We start from the raw sequence: 24921 nt of genomic DNA on the forward strand, positions 1-24921 counted from the left end.
AAGCATCTGACTCTTCATTTCAGCTCAGGTCAGAATCTCACGGTTTGTGAGTTTGAGCCCCCGCGAGCTCCCCACTGTTAGTGCAGAGCCTGTTTGGGATTCTCTTGTCTCCCTCACTCTCTGCCCCTCCCTGCCTCCCTTCTCTCTCTCTCTTTCTAAAAATAAATAAATAAACATTTAAAAAACTTAGTTGTGAGGAGTTCAGTTGAAAGATGACTTTATCTCATAACGAGACAGTAACAATGAAATCAGAATAACAAGATAAATTGAGAATATTGCTTGACGATAAATATGACAGGACCACCATTCGTTTAGAAAAGGACCTTATGTATCTTCATATAATTCTCTAGGTTTCATTTGCCAAAGACTAATGGGACTGATTTTATTTATCAGAATTTTAAAAAGTAGTTCTATTCCCAAGTCTATAACTAATTTGTTTATGATCTTTGCCAGGTTGCTTAATTCTTTGGCCATGAGTAAAATAGAAATGTTGGGTAAAATGTAAATGTTACCTCTTTCTCATCTTACTCATAGAGTAGTGGTAAAGATAAAAAGACATAATGGATATGTACACTTTTGGAAATTGTGAAACATTGATTGAATGTAATCGATCTTACTCAAACAGCTATTAGTTTTATCAATTTATTCATATCATTATTATGTACAATAAAAGGTCTGAAATGATTCAACCTGATTTTCTATCATTAATCATTAGGCAACATACATCATTATGACTAAATAGTTCAATCTGTGGAAATAAAACAGGAATAGATATTACTTACATGATTACAGAAATGTTTGCTTTGACTTTATTTCAGTCATCCTGTAAAATAATTCTGGGTAAGGTAAAGTTGCAAAGATTATTGAAAATTTGCTTTATTTAAGTGCTTCGGGACGTTTTTCTTTAAAACCTGCCATTCTTATTGTATAAACACTCTCCTTAGTTGCAAGAGGCAATAGTCATTATAATACAGCTTTCAAGTTCTATAATATATACCATATGAAAAAACAGGATGTTTCAAAAACAAAATTCTTCCCAAGAGGTGATTATTAGATGACTCTTTTTGAAACCGCACTTCAATATTTATCCATATGCTCCAGAGAAAAAATTTGGCACATTTATTAAAATCAGTGGGAGAGGGTCACCTAATTTTAGATATGCTGAACTAGACTTTGTAGTTTGCCAATTGTATTAAATCATAATTAGTAAAAATAACAGGATATCTGCTTTAATGTTTTAAGAAATCCAATGACCCACAAATGTTGAAACAACAAAACTGGAGAATGAATGTGAGAATGGTTCTCAAATTATAACAATGAATTATAAGTTAAGTGACCAGTTTTTACTCAAATTGAAACGCTTCAGCTGCTATTAGAGACGAATTTTTGTACAGTTTCCAACTGGAGTTTTGAAAAAACCCAGGACACATTACCATGTGCCTGTAAATTCAGCGCCAACACATGGATTTTTGAGGTTCTGAATATATGCAGCATAAAGATATTCTTTTATACACCTGAAACTAATGTAACATTGTGTGTCAATGAAAACTCTCCAAGCACATACGATCTCCTTAAAATTGTAACTATCTCTTCAAATGGTCATTTCTGATTATGTAAAGATGCACTCCAAAGACAGGAAGATTGTCTTCCTCATCTTTGAGTCACTATCCCTAGAAAAATTTTCAACAATTGTCATATTCCCAAGTGCAAAATATTTGAGTCAACAGTCATTCTGGGTTTGGAGGTTTACCTCTAAATATCTGACATACAGTTTTATCTAATTTTATCCTCACATAAACACTACAAAATATTGGTTCTGCTTGTTCACTTATGACATCAAGTAAGCAGTTACTATGTACTCCAAGCCAAATTTTAATGGTAAATTTAACATCCATATTTTTAAAATCACTACACTTCACGTTATGGAAAGTATTTTTAAATGATTCTGAGGATAAATTTGAGAAATTATTGCAGAAAGCAGAGAAAAGTCATGACAAAGGTCAATGATAAAAGATTATACAAAAGTAGGGGAACAAAGTTTGATTTTAAGAAATGTAAGGGATCCTGATTTGGAAACAAACAAACAAAAAAAAACAGGAAAAAGAAGTAATAATCTGAAATAACCAAAGAAAAATTTTTCCACTTTAAAAACTACCAATTGATATAAATATGTATATATCATATTAGTAGCAATACAACTCAATTTGAAGGACTTACTGTGTTCTATGCAAATATCTATAAAATATACTCCTTCTAAAATAATTCTTTGATAAAAATGAAATATGAGGAAAATATAAAAAGCATCCTATGAAAATCTAGGGAGGAAATAATAAATTTTGTTCAAAGGAACAATATTCTTATTGGTTTCAACCACCTCCGTGCCGACGGTAAATTTAAGGAGATGTATCACAGTCATTAAAAGGTTTTGAGAAGAAAGGGTTTTATACATGACTGTTAATAAAATTCTATGTATTCACTAAATAGGCCCTCTTTCTGTGTTTCAGCTAGGTTTCTAGACTCTCCCACAGTTAGATTGGAGCCATATGAGTGAATTCTAGTCAGTAGAAGATGGAAGAAATTTATATAAGGTAATTCTGGCCATAAAAACCTCCTAGGGAATCGGTCAGTCGTCTCCTGCTTTCTGCAGCAAACTCGGAATCTGTTCATATTACTTAGCTACTAGTTTGAAGAGACTCAGAATCCCGGAATCACCGCTAAGGGAAAAACAGTCAGAACTGCAATTGTATTGTGATGTTGATAAGAATAAACTTGTGGTATCAGTTTCCTATTGCTACTATAACAAATAGCCATAAATTTAATGACTTAGAAAAAATTATCTAATAGCCCCAGAGCTGAGACATCTAAATGGTTCACACAGAGGCACCTAGGTGGTTCAGTCAGTTAAGCATCTGACTCTTGATCTCAGCTCAGGTCATGATCTCACGGTTCATGGGATTGAGCCCCATATCAGGCTCTGCACTGACAGCACAGAGCCTGCTTGGGATTTTGTCTCTCCCACTCTCTCTGCCACTCCTCTGCTTGCACTCTCTTTCTCTCTGAAAATAAATGAATAAACTTAAAAACATACATATTAAATGGTCTTCACAGAACTAAAATCAAGATGTTGGCCCATCTCCATTCTTTCTGAAGCCTTTGGGGACAATCCATTCCTTGCTTTTTCCAACTTCTAGAGGCTTCCCATATTTCTTAGCTCATGGTCACATCACCACAGCATCTGATTCTATCATCGCATCTTTTTCTTGACTCTGGCCCTCCTGCTTCTCTCTTATAAGGACGCTCATGATTATATTGGGCCTGCTCAGATAGTCCTGAGTAATCTTTCCATATCAAGAGTCTTAACTTAATCATATTTGCAAATTCCCTTTTGCCATGGTAACATACTCAACAGGTTTTAAGGATTAGGGTATGGACATCTTGGTAGACCACTACTCTGCCTACCAAATTTGGATTTGTACAACCACTAAGATCTGAGACTGTAGTTGCTGCTACAGATTTGGGGGCACATTTGCATAGCCTCGCCTGTTAGGAGTGATGAACAAAATAAGCTTTTCTCTAGCAAGATGTTAACATGGAAACAGATAAGTAATGGCTCTAATATGTCATGCATATTCTCTCTCTTTCAAACAAACTATTGAAAATATACTCTTTTATTTGGGAAATAAAGGAAACTTTCCGATTCAAGACTGTGGCCATGATTTAAATTGACTTTCTTTATTGGCCAAGACCTCAGATTTAACAATTTGTGTGCTGTGTTTCAGCTAATTGTTACTCTTCCACTTTTGTTTCATTCCCCAAACCAGAAATGTGTTTGTTAGGGATATATCCTTCTGTTCAGAGTTTATTCTTAATTTCTTATTTTGACATCTATTAAAAAAATAAAAAACAAAAAACAAGCTGGTACTTTGCTATACCCATAATTGCTAAATCTGATTCAGGTTTTCATATGATTAGGACATTCTGGTGAAGAATTTATTAAAAAGGAAGAAGGAAGAAGAAAGAAAGAAAGAAAGAAAGAAAGAAAGAAAGAAAGAAAGAAAGAAAGAAAGAAGAAGCAACAAAACAACAAAGAAAGAGAAAGAAAGGAAGGAAGGGAGGGAGAAAGAATGAAAGAGAAAGAAAGAAAGAAAGAAAGAAAGAAAGAAAGAAAGAAAGAAAGAAAGAAAGTCTCACAGAGCTCAAGGAAGTAACATAATTACTATCTTCTTTGTCAGACACTGAGTGATAATATTCTGCATGTTTAAATCCTATGCTAAATCTCTTGCCTCATATGGTAAATAATTGTTTTATTCTAGCTTCCTGGCAGCTACTATGTGTCTTTTTATTATTATCTTTCCACATATTTTCTTCTGTTACCATATTAGTCAGAGCAGTTTGACTGCTTCAGCAAACAATTCCAATTTTTACTAGCTTAAAGCAATGTAATTTTTCTCCTGTTCGTGTCATGTTCCAAAACAGGTTGGCACCATGGGGAGGTTGTATTAGCTCAGTTTGCTATTAGATCGGGTGGCTTAAACAACAGAAATTTATGTTGTCAAAGTTCTGGAGCTTGGAAGTCTGAGATCATTGTTCTGGCTGATTCAAAGTCTGATAGGAGCTCTCTTCCTGACTTGCAGATGGCTGCCTTCTCACACTGTCCTCTCAAGGCAGAAAAAGAGATCTCTGTCTCCTCTTGCTCTTCTCGTAAACCAACAATCCTTTTGGATTAGGGCTCCACCTTTATGTCCATGTTTATCCTTAATTACCTTTTGAAAGCCCAATCTCCCAATGTAGTCACACTGGAAATTGAGGCTTCAACATATGAATTTGGGGACTATGGCATAGCATTTTATCCCTGTCCCCCAAAATTCATGTCTTTCTCACATGGAAAATATGTTCATTCCACCCTAACAGCTCCCAACAACTTGACTGATTCCAGTATCAATTCTGAAGTCTAAAGTCCAAATTGTTTTCTAGATATCACTTAAATCAAGTATGAGTGAGACTCAGCATAGGATTCATCGTAAGGCAAAATTTTCTTCCAGCTGAGAACCTGTAAAACCAGATGAGCTATGTGTCTCCAAAATACGCTGGTGGGGCAGGCAAAGAATAGACATTTCCCATTTCAAAAGGGAAAAATTGGAAAGAAGAAAGAGGTGATAGGTCCCAAGTAAGTACAAAACCTTGAAAGGTAAATTCTACAAGATCCTAAGGCTTAAGAACAACCCTCTTTGGCTCAACGCTTTGCTCTCTCAAACCATTGAGACAGTGGCCCCATCTTCAGAAACCCCAGAGAGCAGTGGTTCCGTACTGAGTCTCTAGGGGGCCAGGCCCTCAAAGCTCTGTGGGCAGCCCCACTTCTAAGGATTTGCAGGATGCACCCACCCCCAAGGCTGCAATTAAAGGTCATAGGGCATGTTGACACTGAGGTGATGATCCAACCCTCTGAAATCTAGAGAGCAGTATTGACGATCTCCAAATTTCCTGTAGGGCCATTCTTCCCTTTTTTGAAGACTAGTGCACGTTCACAGTCAACTAACTCTTTGCTCCAATCCTGTAGGATTTACAAAGTCTAACAGCTTTCCTTCACTTTGTCTCTTATTTTCTGTCCACTTCAACCCCAACTGGCAGTTACTGTACTGGTATAATCCCATCTCTAGTTCTGGCTTCTGCAGAGATGGCTGATTAAGTCCATGAGTCATACACATAATCTCTTTATCAAATGGTTCTTCCGCCACACCCTTAGTGTTCCCCTCAGAACAAGCCTTCTCATTTTTTGGAATATTTATAGGTTGAGAATTTTCCAAATCTCCAAGTTCTGGCTCCTTTTTGCCTCACAATTTTTTTTCTTCCACAAGTCATGTCTCTTCTCTTACATTTTACTATAAATGATCCGGAAGACCAAAGCTGCACCTTCAATATTTTGCTTAAAAATCTCCTCTGCTAAACATCGAATTTCATGACTTGCAAGTTCTACTGTCCACAAAGCACTTGATCACAAATCAGCCAAGCTTCTTGCCAATTTAGAACAAGGATCACCTTTCCTGAGATTTCTAATAACCTGTTCTTCACTTTTTCCAAGACTTCCCAAGAATAGTGTTTAAGATCCGTATTTCTACCAACATTCTGTTCACAATCATCCAGGCCTTTTCTAGAATGCACTTCAAAACTCCTCCAGCATCTACTCATTACCCAGTTCCAAAAACACTTTCATATTTTTGGACATTTGTTAGAGCAACATCCACTTCTCGGTACTAAAATCAGTATTAGTCACCTCTAGCTGGTTAACAAGTATGACAGCTGTGTATTGACTGGATGTGTGTCATCTCAAAATGCATGTGTTGAAATCTTACAATATGTTGGTATAGAAGATGGGGCTTTTGGGAGGTGATTAGTCCGTGAGTGTGGAGCCCTAGTGAATGAGATTAGTGCCCTTATAAAAAGGACCCCAGAGAGCTCTCTCATGGTCCTTCCACCATGTGAGGATTCAAGAGGTCTATAACCCAAGGAGGGCTTGCATCAGAACCTACCCAGACTAGCACCTTGATCTCAGATTCTGAGTCTCCAGAACTATCAGAAATAAATTTCTCTGATACCATAGTATTCTTGAATTTGTATTTTCTTTTTACTTGGTTGTTGTGGTTGTTGCTGCTGTTGTTGTTGTTGTTTGCTTATCTGGCTTGCCCATCTCTGGGATTCTCTCACCAGGCACATTCTTCCGGCCAGGACAATTCTGGTGAAAAAGTACCACTTTAGCTTCTACTGGAGTAAGCTGCAAAACTGACATTTTGGCTCTTTGGTAAGAGTCAGGGTTTGGTGTTCGGTCAGGCATTACAAGGGCACTGTGAGCTGTTTCTTTAAAAGTGTTGTGTAGTTTAAATATATTTGACTATGTTTGAAAAAGAAAAGTTACTTTATGACATTTGATTTTAACTCAAGTGCAACCGGTATTTATAATTCATTGTGGATAAAATTTGCTATTACTAGAAGGTCTTGCGATTCTATGTAAAAAAGACTTTCAAATTCTCATTAAATACTAAAATTGACATTATCAGCTTAAGGAACACAACTTCTTATGCATTTTTGAGTATTGCCTGCATAGTGCCAGTACAAATTATCCAAAAAGTGTTTCTGCAGTATTAATATGTTATCAAAGATGGTTTCACTTAATCAAGTTGGGGTATCAAAATTTACATGTCATTAAAAAAATTCTCCCCCTAGGGCGCCTGGGTGGCTCAGTCAGTTAAGTGTCTGACTTCAGCTCAGTTCATGGTCTCACAGTTCATGAGTTTGAGCTCTCTGTCAGGTTCTGTGCTGACAGTTCAGAGCCTGGAGCCCGCTTCGGGTTCTATGTCTCCGCTCTCTCTGCCCTGCCCCTGCTCACGCTCTCTCTCTCTCAAAAAAGAAACATTAAAATTTTTTTTTAATTTTCTCCCTAAATATTAATATTAAATTAGTATATTATATCAAATAGAACCCTCATATCATGTTAGGTCTCAAAGTAAAATATGCATACATATATAGTTATATATATAGTTATATATATTTTTTTATGGTAAAAGAGGAAGTGAGGCACATTTAAATTTTTGAGATTTTATTTCAGCATACTTTGATTCCAATACAGCAGCACCAAACCAAAGGTAGTTAGGAGCATTCTGCTGATAGGAGACAAAGACAAGTTTTTTTAATATAGAAGCTGAAGCAAAGCAAGGAAACAATTTGATTGGCTAAAGCTTAAGCATTCGTCCTGTTTAGGAAAACCTATTTCACTGATTGTAATTGCCCTTTGTAAGTTTCAGGTCTCGGACTCAAGTGCATTGACGCTGGCTTAGGTTTTGGTTTGTTTATATAGGCTGCTAAGGCATGAGAACCACCTCAGTCTAATTGCTTCCATGTTCAATTACTTTCTTGTTTAATTAAAAACTTAATGTATACAAAACCTTAAATTCCAGCATTAATCAGAGATAATTATATCTTTATACAATTGCTATAAAATCAATAAAAGTTTTCCCAAACACATGGATTGGAAAGGCACCTCAGGTGTGTGTGTGTGTGTGTGTGTGTGTATAATTGCATTGGAAATGGTTGCTACAGCTAATTTATCAATAGAGCAAGAATTTTTATGTTTTTTGCATACAAACGTAGTAAAATTTGCATTTATTTGGGGCCTCCTATAGATGAAGAATTCAAACTAACCATCTCATTTACTTCTCTCAAATCATCCTGTGAGGCAGAAATAAGGAGTAATGTGTTGTTGTTGTTGTTTTTCTACATAAGGAAACAGTTTTGTAATAGTTCGATTTATCCAAAACCATCCCATTAGAGGGTGGTGGGCTGAGAAGGAGGGAGGATAGTTGAACTGTCTTCTCTAATATCCATATTCTCCCTTCTGTTTTGCTGCATTTCACAGGAAACTCGATTTTAGGGTGCAGCCCTTGCACTCTTACTTCCAGTGGGGTCTGCAATGGGAAGCTGGAACCAATGACGGGAATGGCAGATGAAGGAGAAACCGGGATATTCCCCTTCTCTCTGCTCTCGTGGTGTCTCTGGCTGTCATTGGTTCCTCTGAGGCTCCAGCTCCCGACCACAGCCCATCCATCATGACTGCAGCAGCCGTGAAGCAGCCATGATTTCTGGAAGCTGGTAAGGCCACCTGTTCTTAGTGCCCTTCCAGAACGAGGGTGACAACAGCTTCCTGCTGTTGTTAATTCCTGGGTGGCCTCATTTGCAGCTTGTTGACCATTTTTCCTGTATCAATTAACCTAACACGCTTTAATTTTTCCACCTAGATCCTAATGGCCATCTGAGAAATACCAACAGTGATTCCATTTGTAGAAGTATTAATCCCAATCCGATATTTCTGTTTCATGAAATAATATCTTTGCTTAAAATGAGGAATCGCTATATTTACTGTTCAGTATGTACTATTGATATAAACCATATGGGCATATTGCTCCTGTTTTTGAGTTTCTAAAAGTGTTTTCAATTGCTTCCCTTTGATTAAGATAAGACAGTTCATGTAAAAACAGAACAAAACAAACAACAACAACAAACAGTGTCATGATTAAGGTCAATAGTTAATGTAATCCTTGTTCTGCCTTTCAGAAGCTTTATGACCTTGAATTACTTTGTCCCTGAGCTTGGTTTTAATAAGCATAATTCATAAGACTTAGGGTTTTTATGAAGAATGAATATGTGTGAAGGACACTGTGTATTGCCTAATTCGTAATCATTAATAAAAAGTAACCATTGTTTAAGGTTTAATTTGAGAATTCATAGTAAAGCAAAATTGTTGTGATTGACATAAATATAATTTTAAAACCATTTATTTTTAATTGTATTTCCAAATCACTTATATACCTTTGTGTATGTGTATAGTATGAATATATAGTTGCATATTATATATATAAATATATACATATATATTATATATACACACACACATACACCATTGCATAATGCAATTGAAATATACTTTTCTGAGAGTTTTAGATTTTAAACTTCAGGAGCTTAAGAAAAAAAAAATAACATCAGTCTATATTTTTAAAGTTTTAAAGAGATACATTTCTTGATTATAACAAAATTAATTTCAAACTGTTTGCAAAGAAGCATTCTACAAGTGAAAAATGTATTCCTGAAAACAAAGAAATCCAGTAAAAAATTTAATTACCCTGGACCTACATAAAAGAATGCTAAGGTATTCAGATAATGTAGAAAAATATTTGGAAAATGTAAGAAAAATTAGATAATTATTTTTGTGTGTAACTAGTTTTAGTGATGAACTAAATCATCGCATATTGGTCCTGATTTGGTTATCTCTAAGGTCCTAATTTATTTATGTTCCAGTATTGTATCTTTAAGCATCCTTTACAATCACCTGCAGAAGTTTCTTTTTAAAAAATGTTGATGATGTACCTGAAGAAGGACAACTTCGGTCTATGGTTTGAAAGAAAGAAAAGTCCCAAAGCAAAAAGTAAAAAGCAAAGTAAAACAGAGGCTTAGGGGATGAGCCTACAGATAGAATTGGATAGAAACATATTCCATTCTTCCTATGTCAAGCATGAAAGAAAATAAAAATGATGAAGGCAAGGATCTCCAAAACTATGAAAATTCATTGTAATTTCAGGAACTATTACAAAAAGCAAATTTCAAATTCTGAATGACAAAAAATTAGCTGTCATTTGGGACCCTAAATTAGCGTAAGATCCATTTATTCCAGCTGCAGCTGACTTCCATATTGTAGAAACATACTATTCTGACTCATTCCAAGTATACATTATTCTAAAATCAGATTTCAAAATTTAGCCAAAATGGAACTCGAAAGAACATTATGTAAATATCACTTCTTGTTTTAATTCCCTCAAAAATCCCTAGGCTCTGTATCAGTAAAGGCTACATATGTGGGATAAGGTTTTGAATGTACATAAAACACAGTCACTGTAACAATAGTCATCCTTGATTTGCCCTTTTATTATGTACCCACTGCATTTATGAAGATCTATAAACGAGCTCTGTAAATCATCCAACAAACTCCAAGGGAAGGAGTCTTTGTGGAATTCAAGATGTTAATATTTCCTTTCTAACCAAATTAACTCCACATGTTTTCTGCTGCAACTAATCTCTTTCCTGTGGAATTAGGCATGGTCTGACTCATTCTTTATTTTTTGAAAATGACAATTTACTCCAGAGTAGCCCTCATTTCACATAGCCTCAGGCTCCCGGCCATTGCTGTGTATCCAGCATCTTTGCTGATCTTTGTAGCAAAGGTGTGCAATTATGGGAAAAATTCTAACACCACTAGTAACGGCACGCTTTAGTCTGCATGTGTCTGGGGGAAATAATTTCTTAAGTGTCTACAGAATTTTCAGACAGATGAAGTACCCTTAAACATATCTGAAAACAATAACGAGAATAAGACTTACATTAATTGATAATGTCTTAAAGGTCAGACCTTTATCTGTACTTACAACATTGCTAACCCTAGGGATGCCTGGGTGGCTCAGTAGGTTAAGCATCTGACTTTGGCTCAGGTCATGGTCTTAGGGTTTGTGAGTTCCAGCCCCATATCAGGCTCTCTGCTGACAGTGTGGAGCCTGCCTGGGATTCTCTCTCTCCTTCTCTCTCTGCCCCTCCCCCACTTGCTCATGCTCTCTCTCTTGCTCTCTCTCTCTCTCTCTGTCTCAAAATAGGTAAATAAACTTATTTAAAACAGTATTGCTAACCCTAACAAGATAAGGTGGATAATATAACCACATTTTGAACATGAGAAGACACATTCCCACACCTAAGAAGTAATAGAGCAGAGATTCAAACCAACCATCAAGGCTCTAAAGCCAATGGCTTTGAAATACAGCATAGCCATCATTTGCTTCTTAAAATGGCTTATGCAGAGACAGAGTAGAAATCACTGTGACTATTTATATTTATGAACTGATGCTCAGAAGGGTGAAGTCACTACCAGGACCTCAAAGCTTGGAGGTAGAGTCTAACCTACAATGCCCCATCCCATGTTTGTTTTCCTCCATCTCTTAACTCACTCAGAGGATTTGGCTGAAGCCCCTCTGAGAGAGTCTCCTAAGGTAGAGAGGAAGAGTAAATGGTAAGGGGAGAGAAAGGAGACAGGTAAGAGCTGAAGCATGAATACTTGAAGAGCAGAATCCATGGGCTATTTGTTTTAGTACCCATAACACCTAGTATGATGTCTTGAACATAGTGATGGTAGGTATTTAATAACATATAGTTATTAACATAGTACTATTCATGGATTTGGGGGGTTATTTTGGTTCACTTCTTGGCCTGCTGAAGATCTACCTATATTATTATAAGGATTATCTGACTGGGTATCTGGACAGTTTGTTTTAGTTCTGTCCCATCATTCATTTTAGCTGTTATTCCAGGAAATTGTCTTTACCTCTCTGGTCTTGATTTCTCTTGGGCATATAATAAAGGAGTTCCTTTAAGTTTTAAAATGTTTTCAAACTAGAGTGAACCATCCACAGATAACCTGGTCTTCAGAGGACTTTCCATTGTGGGACAAGATCTGGTCATAGAATTTCTGGTCATATGAGGAAATCAAGTATATTATGTGTGTGATCTCAAAAGTTTTCAGTAGCCTGCTGGAACACAGCAATAAAACATCCCATGGCCTTGATGTTTATGGAGAAGCTATTTGTCTTATCAACCGGCCCTTTTTTCAGCAGGCGATTATTAAAGGGCCTGTATATGAAAGTGCTGTATTAGCAAGAAGTTCAAAACAGTAATAACTGATGTCTAAAAGGTTTACATATTAGGTGCCAGAGAGAGAAAAGGGAGTGCCTAATGGTATTACTCAGTGAACTGGAAAAGTTAACATTTGAACTTGAAGGGAGAGTGAGCTTTCAGTGAACAGCAAGGATAAAGAGCTGCCCCAGTCAAGGAATCAGCTTGACGTGATATGTTTGGGGCAAAGCCAATGTGGAGAGGATCAAGAGTGGAGGGAGACGAAGCTGAGCCCTGAAGAGCCTAGCATGCCAATCTCAGCTGTTCTATTATCTTGTAGGTTATAAGCCATCTCTTAAAAACTTTCTCAACAAGAGTGACATAATCATATTTACATTTTGAAAAATCAATATGGCAGCCAGTGGAGGTGGAGGGAGGATGCCTGGATGGAAAAGAGCCCAGTGATTGCAATGAACCAGGCAAGAAAGACTGAAGACCTGAACCGAGATTGTCACTTCAGGGATGAGGTGCTACACGAAACTGTGTGACACTCCATTCAAGTTTTTTGTCATTGCCATCCAAAGAGTAACTTGGTATGTTTTATATTGGAAGACATTTTCTGAAACAAAATCACATGTGAGGAAAAACAAAAATGTGACTAAATGACAACTAATACAATTACACCAAGGCTGGAGACAATATTGCTAGAATGTCTTCTTGATGGCAAGGTACAAATTCAGTGGTGATAACCTACTCTAAATACTCTAAATAACCTACTCTAAATAACCTACATCTAAAAATAGACGTTCATGTCATTCCTTATTTGGTGGTCCTTTAATGTCCAATTTGATTTACTTGACTTGGAAGAGAACAGATATTCAGCATATCATTACAGATTCTTTAATGCAAATATTTGACTTAAATTTACCAAATTGTTAGATTTTGCTCAAAAATTATATGAATATATTTTTACTTCAAATTTAAATTTTAAATTTAAATCTCTAATTGGTGCTTGAACCTTCACCCACTGCCTCTTTCCCTCCCTCTCTCTCTCTCTCTCTTTGTCTCTCTCCATCAAGACCAAGGTTTATATTTCACTGCCCTTTCTTCCCATGGATCAGAATCTCTAAAATACATAAATAAATCATAAATCTAGAGCCTGTCTTAACTTTCTGATTTTTTCCACCTCCACTAATACCCTCAGTGGTTATTCCAGAAGCTGCCATTAGCACCCTTTAAAGTCCATTGTAATTTCTCTTATATGAGATCATAAAGACCATGATCAGAACAAACATGTATGATGAACAATCCAATAATTAAAATTTAATTTCATCAAAAACACAAGAAAAAGTAATTCAAAATGAAATAAAAGGCAGGGAAATAAATACAAGAAGTGATTGCACCTATCATGAAGTAGTGGTCTGTATCAGAAAAAAAAAAAATACAACATTCCACAACATTCCACTCCACTTTTTTCCTTATAATGTGATCATTTTCTGTAAATATGTGTTTTGGTATATTTAGTTCAACTACATATAATGGATTAGAAGAAAAAAGAGTAGATTTCTAAGTAGAGAGTGGCAGCCATGGTTTCCCTAATTAGAGAATAGATTGGGAAAAAGAAAGGTTCTAATACTAAAAAGAGTGCTGTGGTCTATAATTAATATTTTATGAAGTTTCTCTTATTCTTAGATATTTCCAGGTTTAGGAAGTTTAGACAAAGCATGATTTAAAATATGCTATCATACCTTTAAGAGGTATTTTATCAATAAATACTTTTTTTATCTTGTTAATTTTTCCCCACTTTGTTCACAACCAAATCTCTTAACTACTTTTATTAATTTCGGTCTTTGGGGTTCACATTTTAGAGGCTTTTGATCAACTATTTCCCTCAAATATTCACAGTTATATATAAGTTCTTCAAACCCTATACCAGCCTTTAAAATCTTCCATAAATGCCCTTCAGGCTACTTTGATCCTAATGAGATTCACAGATTTTGAAAAGACAGTCCGGTTGGTATTAAAACAAACCTCAATAAAGAGATATCCCTTCCAGTATTTCATCATTTGATGACTCTAAAATTATATATTTCTTTTTTACTAACTCTCATTTTACTTGACAATGCCCAGATGATTTGATTTTTATTTCCTGTCACAGGGAGACCTCTGATGGTATAACCATATTTCAGGTTTGTCTGTCATTTGAAATTGGTAATTTTCATCAGGTAGTATAAATTCAATAGCTCTGAAGTCAAGGTAATGGATGAGTTTACTGAAAACACAACTGTGCCTCTCATTCTGCTAGCCAAAATATATTTGATGACCATAAACATGAAACTCCAGACCTCAACCTGCTTCTAGGAAGGCAAGATGAATGTCCCCTTGGGAGTAGGACACTCAGAGATATGGTAAATTACCTTGTCCAAGCACTGGCCAAGGGGTACTGTGGGAAAGCTCCAGGAGCACATGAGGTACATGAGCTAATTTGTTTCCCATTGGTTTGTCTCTCAATGGCTTGGCTGTGGGCCTGCTAAAGGGAAAAAGAAATTGTGTTTCTTAGATTCTCTCAAAATTGCACACTATTTCCACTTCTAAAATCTTGTTTTATTCACATTCAGTAAAGTTATCAAAATTAACAACAGCCAGACTATTATATTACTTATGGTGGAAAAAAACTGTTTAATTTACATTTATAATTCACACATAAGGTCATAATTTTCCGTCTTACACAGGTAGCCTACGAATGATTATATCTTTGGGTGAAATGGGTGGGGTGTGTGCGTGTGTGTGTGTGTGTGTGTGTGTGTGTGAACTGTCATTAATCAGCCATGTTCCATGTGGGATAGATTTTTCATATGACTTAGCTTACCATTAAAGGAGACAGAAAAGAATTATGTAGGCCTACCTCATTTTGAATACATAAAAGAGAATCTACTATGTGTAACTCACTATACTTCTTAGGTATTCCTAACCAGAGAGGTAAAATAAGTCATTTTTAGATCAAATAAAAGTAATGTAACATAACACACTATTTTAAGGTTTTGTTTTTGTTGTAATCTTTAAGAAAACATGTAGATTATATTATATATTATCTGTATTTTTTAAAGTAACTTTTGACTTAAGGTCAACAATATACTTAACTTATATATAACTTAAGGTTATATACTCTATCATTGGTTTCCTTAATTGTCTTCTACCTCTAGTTAAAAATAAAAAATAAATGTTTTCTTATCAAGACCTCTAAAAATGCTTAGGGATGGTCCAAAATTCCCAAACATGTTTATAAGTTAGATCTTACAAGAGATATGAAGTAAACACAGCAATTTTCACCATTCATACATCTGACATTGAATCACATACTAATCAGACCCCTGGCTGAGCCTTCCTATAATTAAGGGTTTAACTATTATGCAATAAACTGGATTCTAAATCATTTTCCAATTCTTCCCAACCAAAATATATTTAATATGTCATTAGTCTCTCATTATACCCAAGATATTTTTGAGCAAAGTCTCTGGTTGAACAGAATATTTTCCTACTAAGGCATTAATGCTTTAGACCAATAATATATCAATTAATTGAAAATAATTGAACCCTCAGCTACTGATGAGAGGAAATATTTTAGAATTAAAAGGATTTGGGGGGAGGGGTATGCTTCTTGATGCCCCAGAACTCCTATAATCGAATTGTCCACCTAGAAAAAAGAATCTTTCTCTGGTATGTGTCTAGGAAAATAGAGTTTTGCTTTGGGACATACTTCCCTCTCTTCTTCCTTCTCCCCAGGAAAATGTTGTATATTTTAGGATCAGATTGCTTCTCGTTGCTATGTTTTCTGGCTTTAAAGAGATTTCAATTGTAAAGTGTTCCCTCAAAGGAACAGAAAGAAGTACTCTCAATTCACAAAGTCATACGTTTAAAGATGGAAATCAGTAGGCAGGACTTCATCCCTGCAAGAGGGTGGGGGCAGACCATAGCTCATAATTATCTACAATCCCAGGAGTAAAGGAACAACATGAAGACAGAAGACAACCTTGGTTCTCTTATCGCAGGATAAAAGTTTCTGTCGATATGAACCCAAATGGGACATAATGGCCATGACTCCTTTGTGCTGTGTTCCATCGTACCCAGAAGTGTGAACATTTGGTTTAGGAAAATCTTCATAGAAGAGAGAAAAACCTCTGCGGAGCACATGAACACACTGGCTGCAGACTGTCCATCATAAGCATTCATTGAGAAAACTTCAAGAATGTGCACGAACGACAAGACTCAGATATGGTTGTCATACTAATAACTCCTAAAGAAATGTTTTTCCTGAACAGCATAAAATTCAAAACTAATCTCTTTTCTTTTTTCTTCTTTGGCTTCCAGAAAGCTCAGAAAGCTAGACCTCTAGTCCTAACTTCAGTAACAATCTAGGAAATTCTAGCATGCTTCTCCTTCCACACTTTCCCTGATATGTTCTTTGCATTTTCTAACTTTATTTTCTATGTCCCTATGTTATTATCTTTTTTTCCTATTTTATTTTACTATGTTATATCTAACGAATTGCCCCAATCTCTTTGTACCATCAAAGCAAGGTATTCAAACATATATAAATCATTAACAACATAAACGCATAATAACAAAATTCTGCTAGTGTCTTGCTCTTCTGCTTCTTTAGAATGACTCAGATTAAACTAGGAAGACTTGGTCAAATTAGCGATATTTTTGAAACAATAAAAACCAATTTTCTATATCCCATTGGTTGGTCTTAACAATAGAGAATATCCTAATGTTGCGAAATCTAGTTGTGATTAAGACCCTATATAATGGAAAGGACATAAATGGCTTTTAATATCTTCCTTGATTATTTCAATCAGTATTCCAGTATTTATATTCCAGTAACTATTTTTTAATTACTCCTAGAGAGACTCAATCTTTGACCCCTTCTATGCAGAAGTGACCAGACTGAGGATACAGAGATTGTTTTCTCATTATGTATTATAATTCAATATTTTATTACACATTATTATATTACATTATATGTGTTTACTATATTTAATATAATGTATTTAGTTTAATATAATTAATATAACATTGTTAATATAATTTACTTAATATATGCAATATAATATATATTTTAAAATACACTAATAGAAAGATGGAATTCAGTTTCTAACAAATGTTTCTACTTTTCATTCTTTAGATTTCTTGATTTCCTGCCCGCCTTCCTCTCTCTCTTTTTAACTCCAAATCTTTTGTAAATAAAGCACAATGAGGGAGATACTTCTTATTTGTGAGCATGTTTTTTAGTTGACTATGTCCTCAGGACAGTCACTAGACAAAAAATATCTCATCGCCAAGAATGGTCAAGTTGCTGCCCAGAGCCAGGAGGACTGATATGGATTCACATGAGGAAATGTTGCCTGGGCAAGGATGAGCGCTAGAAATCCCCCTTTGTACTTGATCTAGCTTAGAGGCAGTGATGCTATGCCAAGAGCTGGCTCTGGAGTTGCATATACTTCCATGTGAACCTCACCTCAGCTACTTCCAAGGCATGCAAACTTGGATGAGCCCCATATGGAGCTTTAATTTCCCCATCTCTAAATGAGTATAATGCCTTTTAGGGCATAGAGCATATGCTCCACTAAATGCTGCCTTTAAAAATGCTCTAAACATCTGAACAATATGTTTTCAGAATGAAAGACTTAGAATTATGTTATCATTCACTGAATAAATGGTATCTGTGTATAAGCACTATACCAGCTGCCTGAGATATAGAAATGAAATGCCTGTCCTCAGGTAGCAAAAACTAATATAGACAAAGCCTTATAACTAACTGCTTATAGTACTTCTCATTAAATGGTCTAAGGTATTTAAGAGGTCAAATAGAGATTTTGATGGTATTACAATTATTTTGCAGTCAGGAGGTATTATGACTAATTTTATGTGTCAACTCAACTGGCCACAGGGCGCCCAGATTAAACATTATTTCTGGGTGTGCTTGTGAGAGTGTTTCCAGAAGAGATTAACATTTGATTCAGTGAACTCAGAAGGTAGATTGCCCTCACCGAAATATGGGTGGGTATGATATAATCTATTGGGGGCAGGGGGCCTGAATAGAACAAAAGGCAGAGAAAGGAGGAATTCATCCCCATTTTGTGGTGTGTGTGTGTGTGTGTGTGTGTGTGTGTGTGTGTGTGCCAGTGATTGAGCTGGCATATTTCATCTCACCCCCTGTATATCAGTCAGCCTCTTTGGTCTCAGATCTTATTCCACAGACTGAATTACACACCAGCTTTCCTGGGTCTCCAATTTGCAGATGGAAAATCATGGGACTTCTCAACTTCCATAACTACATCAGCCAGTTCCTCATAACAAATCTTCTATTAGCTCACTTTTCCTGGAGAACCTGACTAATACAGGAGGTCAGGAAAACTTAAATCTGGGAGTAACATAACTCCCGACAATCTCTCCCACATGGTTATTAAGTAGGATACCCAAGGCAAAGCAGGAACAAGAGTATCCTGCCATTGGTTGCTGTATTATTTGACTAATAGCCCTGATTAAAGATAATGGAAGCTCCTGGATTAGGCTTTAAGTCCAAAAGGAACCTCCTAAGTACCACCCTCACCTAAGACCATCCCACTTGAGAATATTGAGATCATCATGCTCTGGGGTACCTGCATGAGAGAGAAGGATACGGCTGGAGTCTATTCACCCATCCATACACAGCATGAGAGTCAAAAAAAGGTTCCCAAAATTTAAGAGGAATCCCTGACTTAGTTTACCAATTCTGCAACATGATGTAAACAGGAAAAGGACAATGAGAAATCTTAGAACCTGATATCCTAGTCTTGAAGGTATACCCAGTGATTGCACACAAACTAATAATTGTATGCAATCAGGGTGTCCAGATTTGAATAATCAGATTAAACTGTTTCTTTGGATGGGAGGTTGGGGACATGGAGAAAAGAATGCTAAGGAACAGGCAAGCACACGAGGAAAAGTAGCTAAAAGTCTTTCTTCCAATAAGATACAATGCTGGGATCATTAATTTTCCGCCTGCCTTGTTGCCTTGGAATTTTAAAATTTTACCATGAAGATATCTCCAGAGCTTGAAACATTTTGAGCCCCATTACATGACAACACTTGATTCTTAAAATCAATAACTACTAAAACCAGACTAAACATATATAGTCCAGTGCACACTTTAATCTAGGCAAAGCCCTCGATGGTATCAGGAGTGGTGGCAGAACTGGTGGACCTAATCTTTGCTATCAGAAAGATTAAAGTCATTCCGTTATAACTGAAAAATACGTCCACAAGGAATTGTAAAACGCACTAAGTTTTAATGTTGGTGACTATTAGGGAAAATTTATCAGAAGAGATCTCATCAGATGCTTTGCTGAAATAAATCAGATGGCTTGCTGAAATCAGATACTTGCACAAAAGGTCTGTGGCATTACACTACCAAAGCAGGAAACAATATCAGTTGCATAGATTTTGGAGGCCAAGATGGTGAGAAGGGGCAGATTCTAGCTGCAGAAGAATAGCAAGAAACGAGATAACTATAATTTGGGGGTAGGGTGGAGATGGGAGAAGTAGATCAGGAACCTGAAAAGAGATCAGAAAAACATGAACACACTGTGACCAACACACTTATTCCTTCAGTAGGGTGGCCTAACTTTCCCAGCCAGGAGACCCTGAACCTGTTTCAAAGCATCCATGCAAGTTGCCAAGGACCCCGGTGACATGCTTTCCCTCCGCCAATGGATCCTCTTGGCCTCCATTGTTTGTTCTGTTTTCCAGCTGCTGAGAACCCAGAAGTGCCAAGTGCTGGTCATGCTGATGTAAATCCCTCACCTCCACCTTGATCAGTTTATCTACTCACACTACCAGCAGGTCCCTTTCTACCAAGGATGAATGAAGGTGTCTTTATTTTATTTATTTTTAGAAGATTAAAAAAAATATTTTTAATGTTTATTTATTTTTGAGAGAAAGGGAGACAGAATGTGAGCAGGTGAGGGGCAGAGAGAGAGGGAAACACAGAATCCAAAGCAGGCTCCAGGCTCTGAGTTGTCAGCACAGAGCCCAATTTGGGCTCGAACTCATGAACCCTGAGACCATGACCCAAACCGAAGTCTAGCGCTTAACTGACTGAGCCACCCAGGCACCCCTATTTTTAGATTTTAGCTAACCGGATAACTGTCTGTAGTCTACCATTAATATTGCTTTAATTCCTGATTATTTAAATATCCATGAATATAATGTATCCAATAATTTTGTTGAGTTCCATCCCTCCAATGACCATAGTCTTCATTCCCACCAATGATTCTATACTTTATTATTCCAGAATCTTCAATGAAACTCCTTTAAGAAAAAAAAAAAAGGACTATGAATAATGTGAATAGTTGGGGGCCAATCTATTTATTATATATGAAAATTAATATATTTTAATTTTGAGCAGAATCCATTTTCTCCCTGATGAGAGATGTAAGCAAAGTGTAACTATTAACATCATGTCCACCACCCTTCTTTCTGCTCTCATTTTTGTTGGTTGTGTTAGTACATGCAATATCCTATCAACATTTTAGTTGCACTAAGGGCTAGTCTGTAAGCATAATTAATTATCTTTCTACTGGCTGCACTTCACCACTTTACAGGTTTCTTAGAAGACGTTGACTTTTTCAGAAGAGATCTTGTGTTCATTATTCTGTAAGTTATTTCAGATTCTTAGCAGTGTGGCATAGTGGAAAACATGCAGTATCGTTAGCCAAACTACCTGGGTTCAAACCCAAGCTCTATCATTAGTGAGATGTGAAATCCTGGACAAATGAAGTGAATAACTTGCCTCCATTCCCTCCACTGTAAAAGAGAGATATATTGAACCCCATTTCATGAGATAGTTGTGAGAATCTAATATGGCAACACCTGTAAAGCATGAAGGAAAGGGCTGAGCCCCGAGCAGGGACTCAGGGAATGCTAGCTGCAATTCTTAGCTTGCAGGAATGTCTTCATGCTTCATGCTTGAATGGTAACTTGGCTCATGTGATACTTTTAGTTTATTCTTTCTTTTATTTTCTTCATATCATTTTAGACAATGTCTCGGGGTTTTGTTGTTGTTGTTGTTGCTGTTGTTGTTATTTTTGGTTTTGGTTTTGGGTTTCTTTGGTTCTCAATATAGCTAAACAAATTTTTCTTCCTTAATGGTGTCTTGTGTTTTCCCCTGGGTGTCTGAATTTTTTTTGCCTTCTAAGCCAGGAAGCTTAATAACTAGCCAGGAAGTGTGCTATACCAATCAAATTTTATTCATATTTTCTGGAATATTGTGGTAAATTTGCCTTGAAAAATCAGTTCTCCCTTTATCATATATGTCATCTGCAAATATCTTCTCCCATTATGTATGCTGTCTTTTAGTTTTGTTTATTGTTTCCTTCCCTGTGCAGAAGTTTTTTATCTTGATGAAGTCCCAATAGTTCATGTTTGCTTTTGTTTCCCTTGCCTTCAGTGATGTGTCTAGTAAGAAGTTGCTACAGCTGAGGTCAAAGAGGTTCTGCCTGTGTTCTCCTCTAGGATTTTGATGGTTTCCTGTCTCATATTTAGGTCTTTCACCCACTGTGAATTTATTTTTGTGTATGGTGTAAGAAAGTGGTCCAGCTTCATTCTTCTGCATGTCACCGTCCAGTTTTTCCAACACTATTTATTAAAGAGACTTTTTTTCCATTGGATAGTCTTTCCTGCTTTGTCGAAGGTTAGTTGACCATATAGTTGTGGGCCCATTTCTGGGTTTTCTATTCTGTTCCATCGATCTATGTATCTGTTTTGTACCAGTGCCATATTGTCTTGATGACTACAGCTTTGTCATACAGCTTGAAATCCAGAATCATGATGCCTCCAGTTTAGTTTTTCTTTTTCAGAATTGCTTTGGTTATTTGGGCTCTTTTGTGGTTCCATACATATTATAGGATTGTTTGTTCTACCTCTGTGAAAAATGGTTCTGGTATTCTGATAGGAATTGCATTAAGTGTGTAGATTGCTTTGGGTTGTATAGACATTTTAACAATGTTTGTTCTTCCAACTCATGATTACGGAATGCTTTTCCATTTCTTTGTAAGTATAAGTATTTTTTATAAGTATTCTATAGTTTTCCTCTTTTACCTCTTTAGTTGGGTTTATTCCTAGGTATCTTATTGTTTTTGGTGCAATTGTAAATGGGATTGATTCCTTGATTTATTTTTCTGCTGCTTCATTATTGGTGTATAAAAATGCAACAGATTTCTGCACATTGATTTTATAACCTGTGACTTTGTTGAATTCATGTACTAGTTCTAATAATTTTTTGGTGGAGTCTTTCAAGTTTTCTGAAAGACCTGATACATAGAGTATCATGTCTTCTGCAAATAGTGAATGTTGGACTTCTTCCTTGCCAATTTGGATGCGCTTTACTTCTTTTTGCTGTCTGATTGCTGAGGCTAAGACTTCCAGAACTATGTTAAATAGTAGTGGTGAGAATGGACATCCTTGTCTTGTTCCCAACTCTAGAGGAAAGACTTTGTTTTTCCGCATTGAGGATGATATTACCTGTGGGTCTTCCATATTTGGCCTTTATGAAGTTGAGGAATATTCCATCTATCCCTACTTTGTTGAGGGTTTTTATCAAGTATAGATGCTGTATTTTGTCAAATGTTTTTTTCTGCATCTATGGAGAGGATTATATGGTTCTTATCCTTTCTTTTATTAATGTGGTGTATTACATTGATTAAATGGCAAATATTGAACCAGTCCTTCAGCCCAGGAATAAATTCCACTTGATCATGCTGAATAATTCTTTTAATTAGCAAAGTGTCATCATCGAGGCAGCTGAGCTCCTGGAGGGAAGTCACTCTGCTGGTTTCAAGGACTTGTCAGTGGGCAGGCAGTAAAGGAATTTAATTTTTCATTTGCCTTAGTTTCCCAAATTACCATGGCAAGCACTTAAACCCCTTTCCTTTGCTCTTGGGTAGCTGGGAGTGTCCAAGGAATAGCACACAGATCCCACCTGGGGTGGGAGTGTGTTAGCTTGTGCTTTGCCTTCAGCCTGCCTTATGCTCTTTCATCATATTCCCCTGAACAACTTTTGACCCTTAAAATCTTTAAGGTTGTTGAAGGTGGAAGGTCTCATCTGCTGTAGCTTCTTCCTGCTGAGTAGGGGCATAGAGTTGTCCCTACCTATATGGGTCAATACTGGTCAGTCAGGGAACATATAGGGGAGATACAAAAGGCAGAGGCAGCTGGATCTAATGTGGGTAATGTGTATGAACCTCCTTGAGTAGAAAGGATCATCTATTGGCTTGAGGTTATCGCAGTGATGGAGTCTTGGTACCAGGCAGAGAGACATGGGAGAAAACAGCAAAACATAATTAGAATAACTAGAAAGATTAGCCCAAATAAAAGTCCTTTGGTAGTTGACAAAAATTCTCCAGTCTAGATGTTTAACCAACCATTACAGGAAAGAGAGGGATTGTTTAAAGCGTCAATTTGAGTATTCATGTCAGTTAGAAATCCAGAAATATTTTTGAGGTAATCTGTAAGTTTGTTTTTATGAGAATGTAAGTTCCACCTTGTGTAGCAGTTAAAACATCTAATGCCATTCTATTTTGTAGAACTGTTTTATGAATTTGATCTGTCCTTTTTCATTCATGATTTTATCTATTTCTTTCCTTTCTCTTTTAGATAAGTCTGGCATGGGATTTATCAATTTTGTTCATCAATTTTGTTAATTCTTTAAATGAACCAGCTCTTACACTTTCATTGATCAGAGACAGTAATTATTCTTAACTAAAATTGTCTTCATCAATAATATACTTACTACTCCTACTTCAAACTCTGTTTTTCTGTATTTTCAAGCAGTGTAATTATTTTATATTTTCCCTGTTTCAATAACTTAATATATACTTTTTTCAAGCTTTCCTGAAGTCTAATCAAGAAATAAAAAGTATATATACTTAAGGTATACAACATCATGGTTTGATATATTTATGCATTGTAAAAACTTTATCATCATCAAGATAATTAACATATCCATCATCTCATATAATTACCACATTTTTTACTGTAAGAACACTTAAGATTTACACTGTTAGCACATTTCAAGTATATAATATAGTATTAGGAACTATAGCCAACAAGTTGTACATTAAATCTTTATCTAATAACTGGAAGCTTGTACCCTTTGATCAATATGTCCCCAATCCCACCGCCCAATAGCTTCTGGTAGTCACCACTCTACTCTGTGACTTTAAGTTTGACTTTTTTTTTTTTTAACCATCATGTAGTATTTTTCTAGCTTGTTTCACTTAGCATCATGGCCTCCAGTTTCATCCATGTCACAAATGAAACGATTTTCTTCTTTTTTTAAGGCTGAAAAACATTCCATTGTACATATATACCACATTTTTTTATCCATGGACACTTACATTGTTTCCAGATGTTGAGGACTGTGAATAATGCTGTAATGAACATGGAAGTGCAAGTATCTTTTCAAGTTAGTGAGTTTAGGGGCGCCTGGGTGGCTCAGTCAGTTAAGTATTGGACTCTTGATTTTAGCTAAGGTCATGATCTTGCAGTTCACGGTTTGAGCCCCGTATAGGGCTCTGCGCTGAGCATGGAGCCTGCTTGGGATACTCCTCTCTGTCTCTCTGTCTCTGTCTCTGCCACTCTCTCTCTCTCCCATTGTCCTTCTTCTAAATAAATAAACATTTTTTA

General features: G+C 36.3%; 2 long non-coding RNA genes across 3 annotated transcripts in view; both read right to left on the reverse strand.

The window, feature by feature from the left end:
- Positions 1–1059, reverse strand: part of LOC147577570 (uncharacterized) — a 43431-nt gene extending 42372 nt beyond the window's left edge. The window contains exon 1 of the long non-coding RNA XR_015255861.1: positions 783–1059. This is a non-coding gene — a long non-coding RNA (uncharacterized LOC147577570). The remainder of the gene's footprint in view (positions 1–782) is intronic.
- Positions 1–24921, reverse strand: part of LOC147577569 (uncharacterized) — a 137845-nt gene that overhangs the window by 86625 nt on the left and 26299 nt on the right. The window contains exon 3 of one of the 2 annotated variants that reach the window (XR_015255863.1): positions 14528–14725. The exons of the other annotated variant lie outside the window; for it this stretch is intronic. This is a non-coding gene — a long non-coding RNA (uncharacterized LOC147577569). Of the gene's footprint in view, positions 1–14527; positions 14726–24921 lie in introns of those variants that run through there. 2 annotated transcript variants of the gene reach the window in all.

Source organism: Puma concolor, chromosome C2 (assembly GCF_028749965.1).
Source record: "Puma concolor isolate L17-30 chromosome C2, mPumCon1.1.hap2, whole genome shotgun sequence".
NCBI lineage: Eukaryota > Metazoa > Chordata > Mammalia > Carnivora > Felidae > Puma > Puma concolor.